Raw genomic sequence first — 11211 nt, 5'->3', positions numbered from 1 at the left:
AGCAAAACAAGGGGCAATGCGAATCCAGCAAATGGTTGCATTATCATACGTGTCAAAGAGAATTGTCTGCCTCTGATCATTCAACGGGAACGTGGAAAAGGTGCCATCTCATTCCTTTGAGATGGTAGCCGGGAGATGATGGCCCAGTATCACAGCAGACACTGTGAGTCCCCTGTGCCCTGACGAAGGACCTTCTGAGCATGTCTGGAAGTTATCAGGTGCACAGCCCTGCAGCCCTGGAACACCCAGATTAAAGAACAGACCTCTCACTTTGGGAGGCCGAAGCAGGCAGATCACTTGAGGTCAGGTGTTCGGGACCAGCCTGGCCAATACGGCGAAATCCCTTCTCTACTAAAAATACAAAAAATTAGCAGGCGTGGTGGCAGGCGCCTGTAGTCCCAGGTACTCGGGAGGCTGAGGCAGGAGAATCACTTGAACCTGGGAGGCAGAGGTTGCAGTAAGCCAAGATTGCACCACTGTACTCTAGCCTGGGTGACAGCGTGAGACTCCATCTCAAAAAAAAAAAAAAAAAAAAAAGCCAGAACAGACCTCTCTCCTCACTGAAGATTTCTTCTTCAGCTGAGCCAGCACCTTCAAGAGCTGCATGCAGGAAACCAGGAGGAAAGAAGGAAGTTCACAGGTCAAGCCAAGAGAAGGAGCTTGCCAGTCACTGCCCAAGCACCCTCACCTGGAGCCTCTGAGCCCAGCAGCTCATGCTCAGTGAAAGCCTTGGTTTGGATAGAGAAAAACAGTCAGAGCCAAAGGCTTGAATTGAACCAGAAATGCAAACCCGGCATCCTTTGAAGTTCATTTACTCTCCAAAGAGGTAAATCAAGAGGAAGGTTAGGGCCTCACAGAATGATGTAACAACATTACCAGAAACACATAAATAAATAAAAGTCAAACAGAAAACCAGTCTATAAAGCCTCATCTTTAAAGATGTCTCAAACGCATGGCATTGGGCCCGTTTTCCGTGATGATGCGGAACTACACGCTAATGGAAAGAACACCCACGAAGTGGATCACCGTAAAGCAACAACCCTTCTCTCCTGGTGATTATGTGATCAAATTATGAAGCCCTCTGAGCCAACACGTTTCAGCTTTTATGATGCAGTCGAAGACCTATTGCCACCTGCAGGAGGGAGGAAGAAAGGGACTTTGGGCCAACATCTCCTGGCTCCCACCCATCTGAAAGGGGTGTCCTTCTCCCTTTTCCACATTCCCTTTGGATGATCAGAGGCAGGCAACTCTCTTGCACACGTATAATGCAGACATTTGGTGGGTTCACATTGCCACTTGTTTTGCTGCGGGTTGACTCAGATGAACCTTTGGGAGAGGAGAGAAAACCCCTAGTTACAGGTTCTCTTTCTTACATTCGTTCAACATTTACAATATAGAATGTGTCTGGTCCTGGCATGAGTTATTCCATATTTATGTATATATTTAGATCCCCGACATCTATAAGCTGAAGTCACCATTAATAATAATGATGCAGAGCTCTATCTTCCCATGCAGGGACTTAGGGGCCCTTTAAGAACCCCCTGAGTGTTCCTTTTTTTTTTTTTTTTTTTTTTTTTTTTTTTTTTTTTTTTTTTTGATGGAGTCTCGCTCTGTCTCCCAGGCTGGAGTGCAGTGGCGTGATCTCGGCTCACTGCAAGCTCCACCTTCTGGGTTCACGCCATTCTCTTGTCTCAGCCTCCGGAGTAGCTGGGACTACAGGCGCCTGTCACCATACCCAGCTAATTTTTTGTATATTTTTTAGTAGAGACGAGGTTTCACCGTGTTAGCCAGGATGGTCTTGATCTCCTGACTTCGTGATCCACCCACCTCATTCTCCCAAAGTGCTGGGATTACAGGCATGAGCCACTGCTCCTGGCCGAGAACCCCCTGCGTGTTCTTGAGAGACCCATGATGAGTGGAGGGAGGCTGTTCTGGTTCTTCTACCCAGATGTCTACATCAGGCACTCCTTTCTGCTGCCTCCACTGAGAAAGTCTCCTTGAGAAGATCTCATGGCAGCAGCTCGTTTTCCCAAGACTAGGATCCAAGAACAGCTGCCTTGATAACTGCAAACCTCACTCTGTCATTTGGCCTCTGAAGCAGAATGACTCACCTGGAATCTCACACAACCCCTCATGAAAGCTGTCCTCAGCTTCTAGGTCCCATGGATAGGCATGAGTCAAGCCTCTCCCATCCCCTCCTCTCCATTCCATCCCCTTTCCTAAAATCTCCTATGTCTTTTCATGAGAAAACGTGATTATTTGAATATGAATACAGCTCAAACCCTGCTTGCAGATGCAACAGTTCTCTGCAGGACAAAACCTAGAGCAGTGGTCCTCCCACAATGACCCCTGAGCACATTTCCCAATCACACAGAGCAGCCGAGGTCCAAAGAAGCCACATGGTCTCAAGCCTCTGCATGCCCCAAAAAGGTTTATGCTGCATCTATACCTAATCTAAAGCCACTTCTTTTTGTTTTGGGGTTTTTGTTTGTTTGTTTGCTTGTTTCGAGACAGAGTCTTGCTCTGTCTTCCAGGCTGGAGTGCAGCAGCACAATCTCGGCTCACCGCAACTTCTGCCTCCCAGGTTCAAGTGATTCTCGTGCCTCGGCATCCCAAGTAGCTGGGATTACAGGTGCCCACCACCACGCCTGGCTAATTTTTGTATTTTTCATAGAAATAGGGTTTCACCATGTTGGCCAGGCTGGCCTCGAGCTCCTGACCTCAAGTGATCCACCCTCCCCAGCCTCCCAAAGAGCTAGGATTACAGGCGTGAGCCACCGCACTTGACCTAAAGCCACACATTGATGGGTTTGCTTGAACAAAGGATCATCTAGACCCAAAAGATGACTGAAGACACCTTTGGAAAAATCAATCATGAAGTCAGTACTCCTCCAATTTTCCCATACACCTTTCTAGCTCTCAGATGTGCCTGTTGCTTCCCTCTGTTGGTTTCAGTCTTAAGCTTCACTTAGTGGCAAGATGTTGGCCAAAGCTCCACAGCCATGTCCTCCTAGGGTCAGGCCCATGGATGAGAGTGTGTCTCCGCTCCCATCTCATTCACTCTGACTGGATCCCAGGATTTTCCATGTGCCAATCACTACGGCCAGGAAAATGCAATACTCCAAATATGCAAGCCTTGGTCATATGCCTGTGCTGAAATGAATGTGCAGTCAATTGCACCTGAAGCACATGGGCTAACAGTGGTAGACAGAATGTTTTTTTAGTGGAAAAGTAAGGTACCATTACCCAGAAAAAGTGAGTAGTGTCTGGACAACAATGGAAACAAAACATGACAAAACAAAACAGATGTCTACTATAGCTTTATTGCTTCCTATGTTTCTAACATTCACCTTCTCCCATCCATCCTGTACCAGGGCTCACAGACTATAGCTCTCAGGCTAAATCCAGCCTGAAGCTTATTTTTTATAAATAAAGCTTTATTGAAACTGGTTATTGAAACATAGCCACAAAAGTTACATATTGTCTGTGACTACTTTCATGCCATAACAGCGTAGAAGAGGAGGTGTGACAGAGACTGTGTATATTAGTCTGTTCTCATACTGCTATAAAGAACTAATTGAAACTGGGTAACTTATGAAGAAAAGAGGTTTCATTGACTCACAGTTCTGCAGGCTGTACAGGAAGCATGGCTGAGAGGCCTCAGAAAACTTACAATCATGGCGGAAGGTGAAGAGGGAGTAGGCACATCTTCACATGGTGACAGGAGAGAGAGAAAAAAAAGAGAGAGAGAGAGAGACAGAACGGAGAAATGGTACACACTTTCAAACAATCAGATATCATGAGAACTCACTCACTATCACTAGCAAAGAAAAAGGGGAAATCTGCTCCCATGATCCAGTCATCTCCCACCAGATCCCTCCCCCAACTTTGGAAACTACAGTTTGATATGAAATTTGGGCGGGGACACAGAACAAACCATATCAGACCATATGCCTGGAAAGGTGAAAACATTCACAATGGGACCCTTGACAAAAAAAAAAAAAACAACAACCAAAAAAAAAAAAACAACTCTTGCTGACCCTTGAGCCTTGCTGTAAGTGACCATCAGAATTCTTTCTGTTACATAATTCTGGTTTTTTCACTGCTGTCCTTTACAATCTTCAATGGTTTTCCATTTGCTACAAGATAAACTCGAAATTCCCTGGGATAGCTGTATTCCTGTTGACAGTGAAAACTGTGCTTTGATCTCTACTTCAGTCTCAGAGGTAGCAGAAAATTCCATGAGCTGCTCTTGGGAATGTGTGTGGTTCCAGTGAGAAGCAAGTAAATAAGCCTCTTAGGTATCAAATCTAACCTCCTTGGGGTCAACCAGTTAAGTGCCATTGTCCAATAAGAAAGGTAGAAATAGTCTGGCTGAGATGGTTCATGCCTTTAATCCCAACACTTTGAGAAGCCGAGGCAAGAGGATTGCTTGACACTAGGAGTTTGAGACCAGTCTGGGCAACATAGCAAGACCACATGTCTACCAAAAAGTACAAAAATTAGCCAGTCATGGTGGCATGTGCGTGTAATCCCAGCTAACTGAAAGACTGAGGTGGAAGAATTGCTTGAGCCCTGGAGTTCAAGGTTACAACGAGCTATGATTGTGCCACTGCACTCCAGCCTGGACCACAGAGCAAGATCCTGTCTCCAAAAAAAAGAAGGAAGGAAGGAAGGAAGGAAGGAAGGAAGGAAGGAAGGAAGGAAGGAAACAGGAAGGAAAGAAGGAAAGAGGAAGGAAGGAAGGAAGGAAGGAGGGAAGGAGGGAAGGAGAGAGGGAAGGAAGGAAGGAAGGAAAGAAGGGAAGAAGGAGAGAAGGGAAGGAGGGAAGGTGGGAGGGAGGGAGGTAGGGAGGAAAGGAAGGAAGGAAGGAAGGAAGGAAGGAAGGAAGGAAGGAAGGAAGGAAGGAAGGAAGGAAGGAAGGAAGGAAGGGACTTTTGAATTTCAAAACTGAAATGAGGAGCTGCCCTCTGGATGTGTCATTTCCTTCAAACATAGTATGTGTAAAGAAGCCATTATGTTTTGAAGGTCTAGGTCGCCAACCAGAGGCAAACAAGTTCTTTTATTTGGTAAAGAAACTAAAATGAGCCTCTTCAGGTTCAAGAGCCTCTGAGGAAGGAAAGTGGTTGGCAGGGAGGGGAGATGGGGGACAGAGTTTGTTAAGGTAGCAGAAACCCAACCCATGCAGATCCTACATTGTGTCATCTGCAAGTGGCCTAGAAGGAGCTGGGGTCCAGATTCAGAGGGAAAAGAATATGCTAAGTAACCTTATGCTGATGCCCAGAATAGAAGTCAGAAACAAAGAGCCAAGCCAATACCATGCTCAAGGACATACTTGTGCAGGTGAGCACCCGTGTCTCCACCAGAGTTCCTCTGGAAGGAGGTTTTGTCCAATAAACTCCTTGACATGATGCGAGTCAGCATTTCAGCGAGATGTGCACTTTGAAGACACTGTGCATTGATTTCCCAGGTTGCACCTGGGTTGGGTGCAGGAGTTCAAGTTCTGTACTGTTGGAATATTCTAAAAGGTGCTGGTAAACACTGCGCGGAAAGATAGGAGTGGACACCACTGCCACATGGACATAACATGGCAAGCCTTTTTACCACATGGCCATTGCTACTTCACAGCCAGGACTACTGCTACCTACGCTCTTTGCTCTAGGCTTGCCCTTAACTCACTCACTATTCCCCAGACAAACCACACCCTTCCCAAGCCTGCACTTCCCTCTATTTGAAAGGTCCTTCCCCCTCTCCACTAAGTGAAATTATACTTATCCTCAAGACCCAGCTTAGATGTCGCCTCCTCTGTGGCATCTCCCAGGTAGGTTGAGTTTAATTAAGATGGTGTTGGCCAGCACAGGTTCACTTCCAGAAGGGAAGGCACCAGTACAGACGGCAAAGTGGGAGGTACAGCAGTCAGGACGGAAGGGTGGTGGGATGGACCAAGTTAGGCAGAAGAGAATGAAACAGGGCACAGGTGCAGTCATAGGATCCTTCCAAGAATGTTTTTAAGGGTTATTAAAAAAAAAAAAAAGTCCAGACATAGCGGCTCACACCTGTAATCCCAGCACCTTGGAAGGCCGAGGTGGGCTGATCACTTGAGGTCAGGAGTTCAAGACCAGCCTGGCCAACATGATGAAACGCTGTCTCTACTAAAAATGCAAAAAATCAGCCTGTCCTGGTGGCGGGTGCCTGTAGTCCCAGCTACTTGGGAGGCTGAGGCAGGGGAATCAGAGGTTGCAGTGAGCTGAGATCACGCCATTGCACTCCAGCCATAGCAACGGTGCAAGACTCTGTCTAAAAAAAAAAAAAAAATTACAAAGAGAACACCTTTTGCTACCTTTCTGTTCTTGGTGGATTCAGAAACATCGACCTCCAATGCAATCTCAAATGCACTTATACACTGGTAGCACCTCAATGTTTTCAGAGTCTCTCTCCAACCCCTCCACGTCCCCACTAAAAAAAGTCATTCCACACCAGTCCCTATGTGCCTCCCCAATGTCCAACCTGCTCCCTGCCTCCACCTTTCATATTCTGTCATTGTTGGGTGACTTTTCACCTCATCTCAACCTTTAAGCTCCCTGTGTGCTTTTGACCTTGATTTGCCTTCCAGTCACAGTTTTGTTGGGTTTATTTCTCTCCTCTTTGGTTCAAAACGTTTATAGACTTTTTCTTTCTTTGTTGTGATAAAAATGCACATAACATAAAATATGCCACTGCAATCATTTCAAAGTGTAGAAGTCAGCGGTACTAAGTACGTCTGCAGTGTTGTGTAACCATCGCCGAGAACATTTTCATTACCCCAAATGGAAACCTTATGCCTATTACACAATCACTTCCTATGCTCCCTCCCCTGGTTCCTGGCAACCACTAACCTGCTTTCTGTCTCTCTGGATTAATATTTCATATTAAGTGAATCACACAATATGTGGCCTTTTGTGTCTGGCTTCTTTCACTTAGCGTAATGTTTTCAAGGTAGCCTGTGAGGGTACTTCATTCTTTGTTATGGATGTGCCGTATCTGTTGTAATCATTCATTCATTGATTGGCATTCGGGTTGTTTCAACCTTTTGGCTAACATGAGTAGTGCCACTATGGATATTTTGGGGCACGTTTTCATATGAACATCCAGTTTTCCTTTCTTTTGGGTATATACCTAGGAATGAGATTGCCGGATCAGATGGCAATTCTATGTTTAATTAATTGAGGAGTTGCCAAAATGTTTTTGTGGGTAAGTTGTCAGTAACTCCTTTCCTGCTCAATCCAATCCATAGAATTCCCCTTCCCTTTGAAGACTCAAGGGCAGTACCTGGAAACTGGAGAGAAAAAAAAAAAAAAACTAAGATTTGCCCTGATTTTTTGGAAGGAACTCTTGGATTTTGCCCTAATCGTTCTGCTTTCGGGTGGGAAAGAGCCAGATTACGCCAATCTGTATGTGGCTCAGGTTCCCCATTGCAGGGGCAGAGAGAGTTAAAGGGTCGTGCGAGTTTTACAAGTCAAGACTAGAAGGGCTACTTGACTTCTTCCCAAATCCTCCTGGGCCAGAACTCAGTCACGTGATCTCAACCTACCAGCAAAGATCTCAACCTACCAATCCTCCTGGGTTAGAACCCAGTCACGTGATCTCAACCTACCAGCAAGTCAGGAAAGTGTTCTCCTGCCTGTTGGGGAAGAGCAAAAGAAATCAGGATTTGGTGAATACCACCTAGTCTCTGCAGAAAGGCCTGAGGCTATCAATTTTGTGAGGCATGGGGTATTGTGGAAAAGCAGCATTGGAGCCTGGAAGTGGGGGGCAGGAGAATAGATGTGGATGGCCACCACAGTGAAAAAGTGAATGGTGGCTGGGCACAGTGGCTCACACCTGTAATCCCAGCACTTTGGTAGGCCAAGGCGAGTGGATCACTTGAGGTCACAGGAGTTCGAGACCAGTCTGGCCAACATGGCGAAACCTCATCTTTACTAAAAAACACAAAAATTAACAAGATGTGGTGGCGCGTGCCTATAATCCCAGCTACTTGGGAGGCTGAGGCACGAGAATCTCTTGAACCCAGGAGGCAGAGGTTGCAGTGAGCCAAGATCATGCTACTCCACTCCAGCCTGGACAACAGAACAAAACTCTCTCAAGAGTGAATGGCCGTCACTCTTAGTAACAGAGAGAGAGCAGAGGGGTTTGTTTGCACGATGCTCCAGCCTCCTCCGGCTCAGACAGAGCACCCCTTCCAAGCCACGTCCAAACCCAACATGACTTCTCAGTGTTTTAGAGCTGGAAAGAGACAAAAACATCATCTTGTTGAATCCGGCTATTCTGCAGAAGAGGAAAATGAGTCCCGAAATGGGGAAGTGACGTGTCCCCCATCAAGGCACAGGTAACACACTTTGCTGGACACCATCTCACTGGGTAGAATTGCATTTCTCCCAGAAACAAGCCACTTCTGTTCTCACAGATGGACTATAAGTTACTCCAGGCCACCTCTGCTGACACTTAAACACATTCCCGTGCAATACGCAGTGAGACCAATTACTCTCTTATCATCCCCAGAAGCCGGGCGGCATTTGAAACCCTTGTACTGTCCCAGGAGACCACAATCCCACATCCACTGGTTTCTCTCATGATCCATGCCCCGTCTTCACTTCAATCATGTTGAGAGTCCCTCCCTCTGACAGCACCCCAGGTATCCCATATGGTGGAAGGCGTCAAATTCAGTAAAAACTCACCTGACAGGCTGAAATGAAAACAAGACTCATAGAATGATGGCCAAAGTCTTGTGCATATTTAAAGTAGTTCAATAACATATATCATTCTTAATCCTAAGAAGCCATCGCATGTGATAGGACAATCACGACAAAACCGACTGGCTTCACTGATCACTGAATCCCACAACAGAACAACCCGACAGACACAGGAAACACTTGGATTCGAGTTTGGTGCTGATTTGTCAAACACCCAATTTCAGATCCCCTTAAACTTCTCATTAGGTGCGATTTCAGGTTGATCTATCTTTCATCCCAGACAGTAACCTTTAATGGAGTTAATTAAAGGCACATTTTAAAAGTCCCCCTGTAGCTTTTTTGATTACAGTTATAAAATAGACCATAGTAACCTTTCCTGCTTTTGTAATTACAGGTTTGTGAAATTTCCAATTATTTCCCCTTTATGAACAATCACCCTTAAAGAAAGTTTCCCTGGTCATTGTTATGAGGCTTTTGATTTGATACCAGAAATTATAAACCACTACAGCCCGCTATTACAGCCATAAAATCCGTGTCATGTAATGTGGCGTGTAATTATAAGCTGCCTGAAATTGTTCATCTTCCTATTGTCTGCCTGCATTGTGATTCTCTGTTTACACGTCTGTTTCTTCCACTAGATTCTGAAAGGTTCAAGTGCTGGCACCTGCAATATGTAATTCATCTCTGTACCCCTGGTGCCAGACATAAAGCCTACCCCGGCAGGTTCTTATTTCCTGAGTAGATAAGTGGTTGGATAGAAATCAGAGATACTATTTGGAACATTTCCCTTCTTTTGCTCAATCAAAAAGCACTTCCGGCCAGGTGCGGTGGCTTACACCCGTAATCCCAGAACTTTGGGAGGCCAAGACAGGCAGGTCACTTGAGGTCGGGAGTTCAAGACCAGCCTGGCCAAGATGGCAAAACCCCATTTCTACAAAAATTAGCTGGGCATGGTGGCAGGCACCTGTAATCCCAGCTACTTGGTAGGCTGAGGCACAAGAATCACTTGAACCCAGGAGGTGGAGGTTGCAGTAAGCTGGCATCATACCGTTGCACTCCAGCCTGGATGACAGAGTGAGACTCCGTCTCAAAGGAAAAAAAAAAACCACTTACTCCTTCAGGTAACTAATCTATGCATAATACTGATTTGTTTGTTGTCTTTTTCTTTAAACCCAATATGAATGAAATAATCCTAAATATTAAAAATTTTAATCTTGGGCCGGGCTCGGTGGTTCATGCCTGTGATCTCAGCACTTTGGGAGGCTAAGGCAGGAGGATTGCTTGAGCTTAGGAGTTCAAAACCAGTATGGGCAACATAATGAGACCCCACTACAAAAAAACATTTTTTTTAATTAGCCGGGCATGGTGTTGCATGCCTTTAGTGCCAGCTACTCAGGAGGCCAAGATGGGAGGATCATGTGAGCCTGGGAAGTGGAGGCTGCAGTGAGCTGTGATTGCACCACTCCAGTCTGGGAGACAGAGTAAAACCCTGTCTTTAAAAATTAAAAAAAAAAAAAAATCTTATCTTGGTATAATAGTAAGACTTGGTATAATAGGTGACTTACAGTTCCTTCTTTTTTTTTTTTTTTTTTTTTTTTTTTTTTTTTTTGAGACAGAGTCTCATTCTGTCACCCAGGCTGGAGTGCAGTGGCGTGATCTCAGCTCACTGCAATTTCTGCCTTCCAGGTTCAAGCAGTTCTCCTCCCTAAACCTCCTGGGTAGCTGGGATTACAGATGCCCACCACCACACCCAGTTAATTTTTGTATTTTTAGTACAGACAGGGTTTCACCTTATTGGCCAGGCTGGTTTCAAACTGCTGACCCCAAGTGATCCACCCATCTCAGTCTCCCAAAGTGCTAGGATGACAGGCATGAGCCACCGCACCCTACCTATAGCTTCTTTTTTATGCTGTTTTGTATTTTCCAAATTATCTTCAATTAATATATATTTATTTCCAATCTGAGCTATTTAATAAATGGAGGCTCTAGATTTTAATAAAATAAGGCTAATCTTAAAAATATGTATGCACACCTACTGTGTGCAAGCCCCGTGAAGGACGCCCAGTGCACACTGCCCTCCGCATGGGAGGTGGTATTTACAAGCTCAGTATCACTCTCCTTTATGGTTGTTTGTAAACCTTAAGTTGGTCACAGAAGAGCTCTGGCCCAGTTTTCTTATTTACAAAATCAAAGGGGTAGGTAGATGCCAGGATCTCCAAGGCTCCTATGGATCCCCAATTATATAATCAAAATAACTATTTTTTTCTAAGAAATAATCCAAATCATTAGTAAGACACATAAAATGATTTGGGAATGCCAGTGACTGAGATGACCTCTAGTCGGGGGATAAATACCGGTTTCATGAAGAAAGAGATGATAGAGTTGGGTTTGGAAGAATAGGACATTAGGCTGCATGGAGGACTGGGGGAAGGCAGCGTAGAAGAAAGCAGTGGCTGGGTGCCATGGCTCACACCTGTAACCC

Source organism: Macaca fascicularis, chromosome 3 (assembly GCF_037993035.2).
Source record: "Macaca fascicularis isolate 582-1 chromosome 3, T2T-MFA8v1.1".
In the NCBI taxonomy this organism is placed as follows: Eukaryota; Metazoa; Chordata; class Mammalia; order Primates; family Cercopithecidae; genus Macaca; species Macaca fascicularis.
This window is presented reverse-complemented; position numbering follows the sequence as displayed.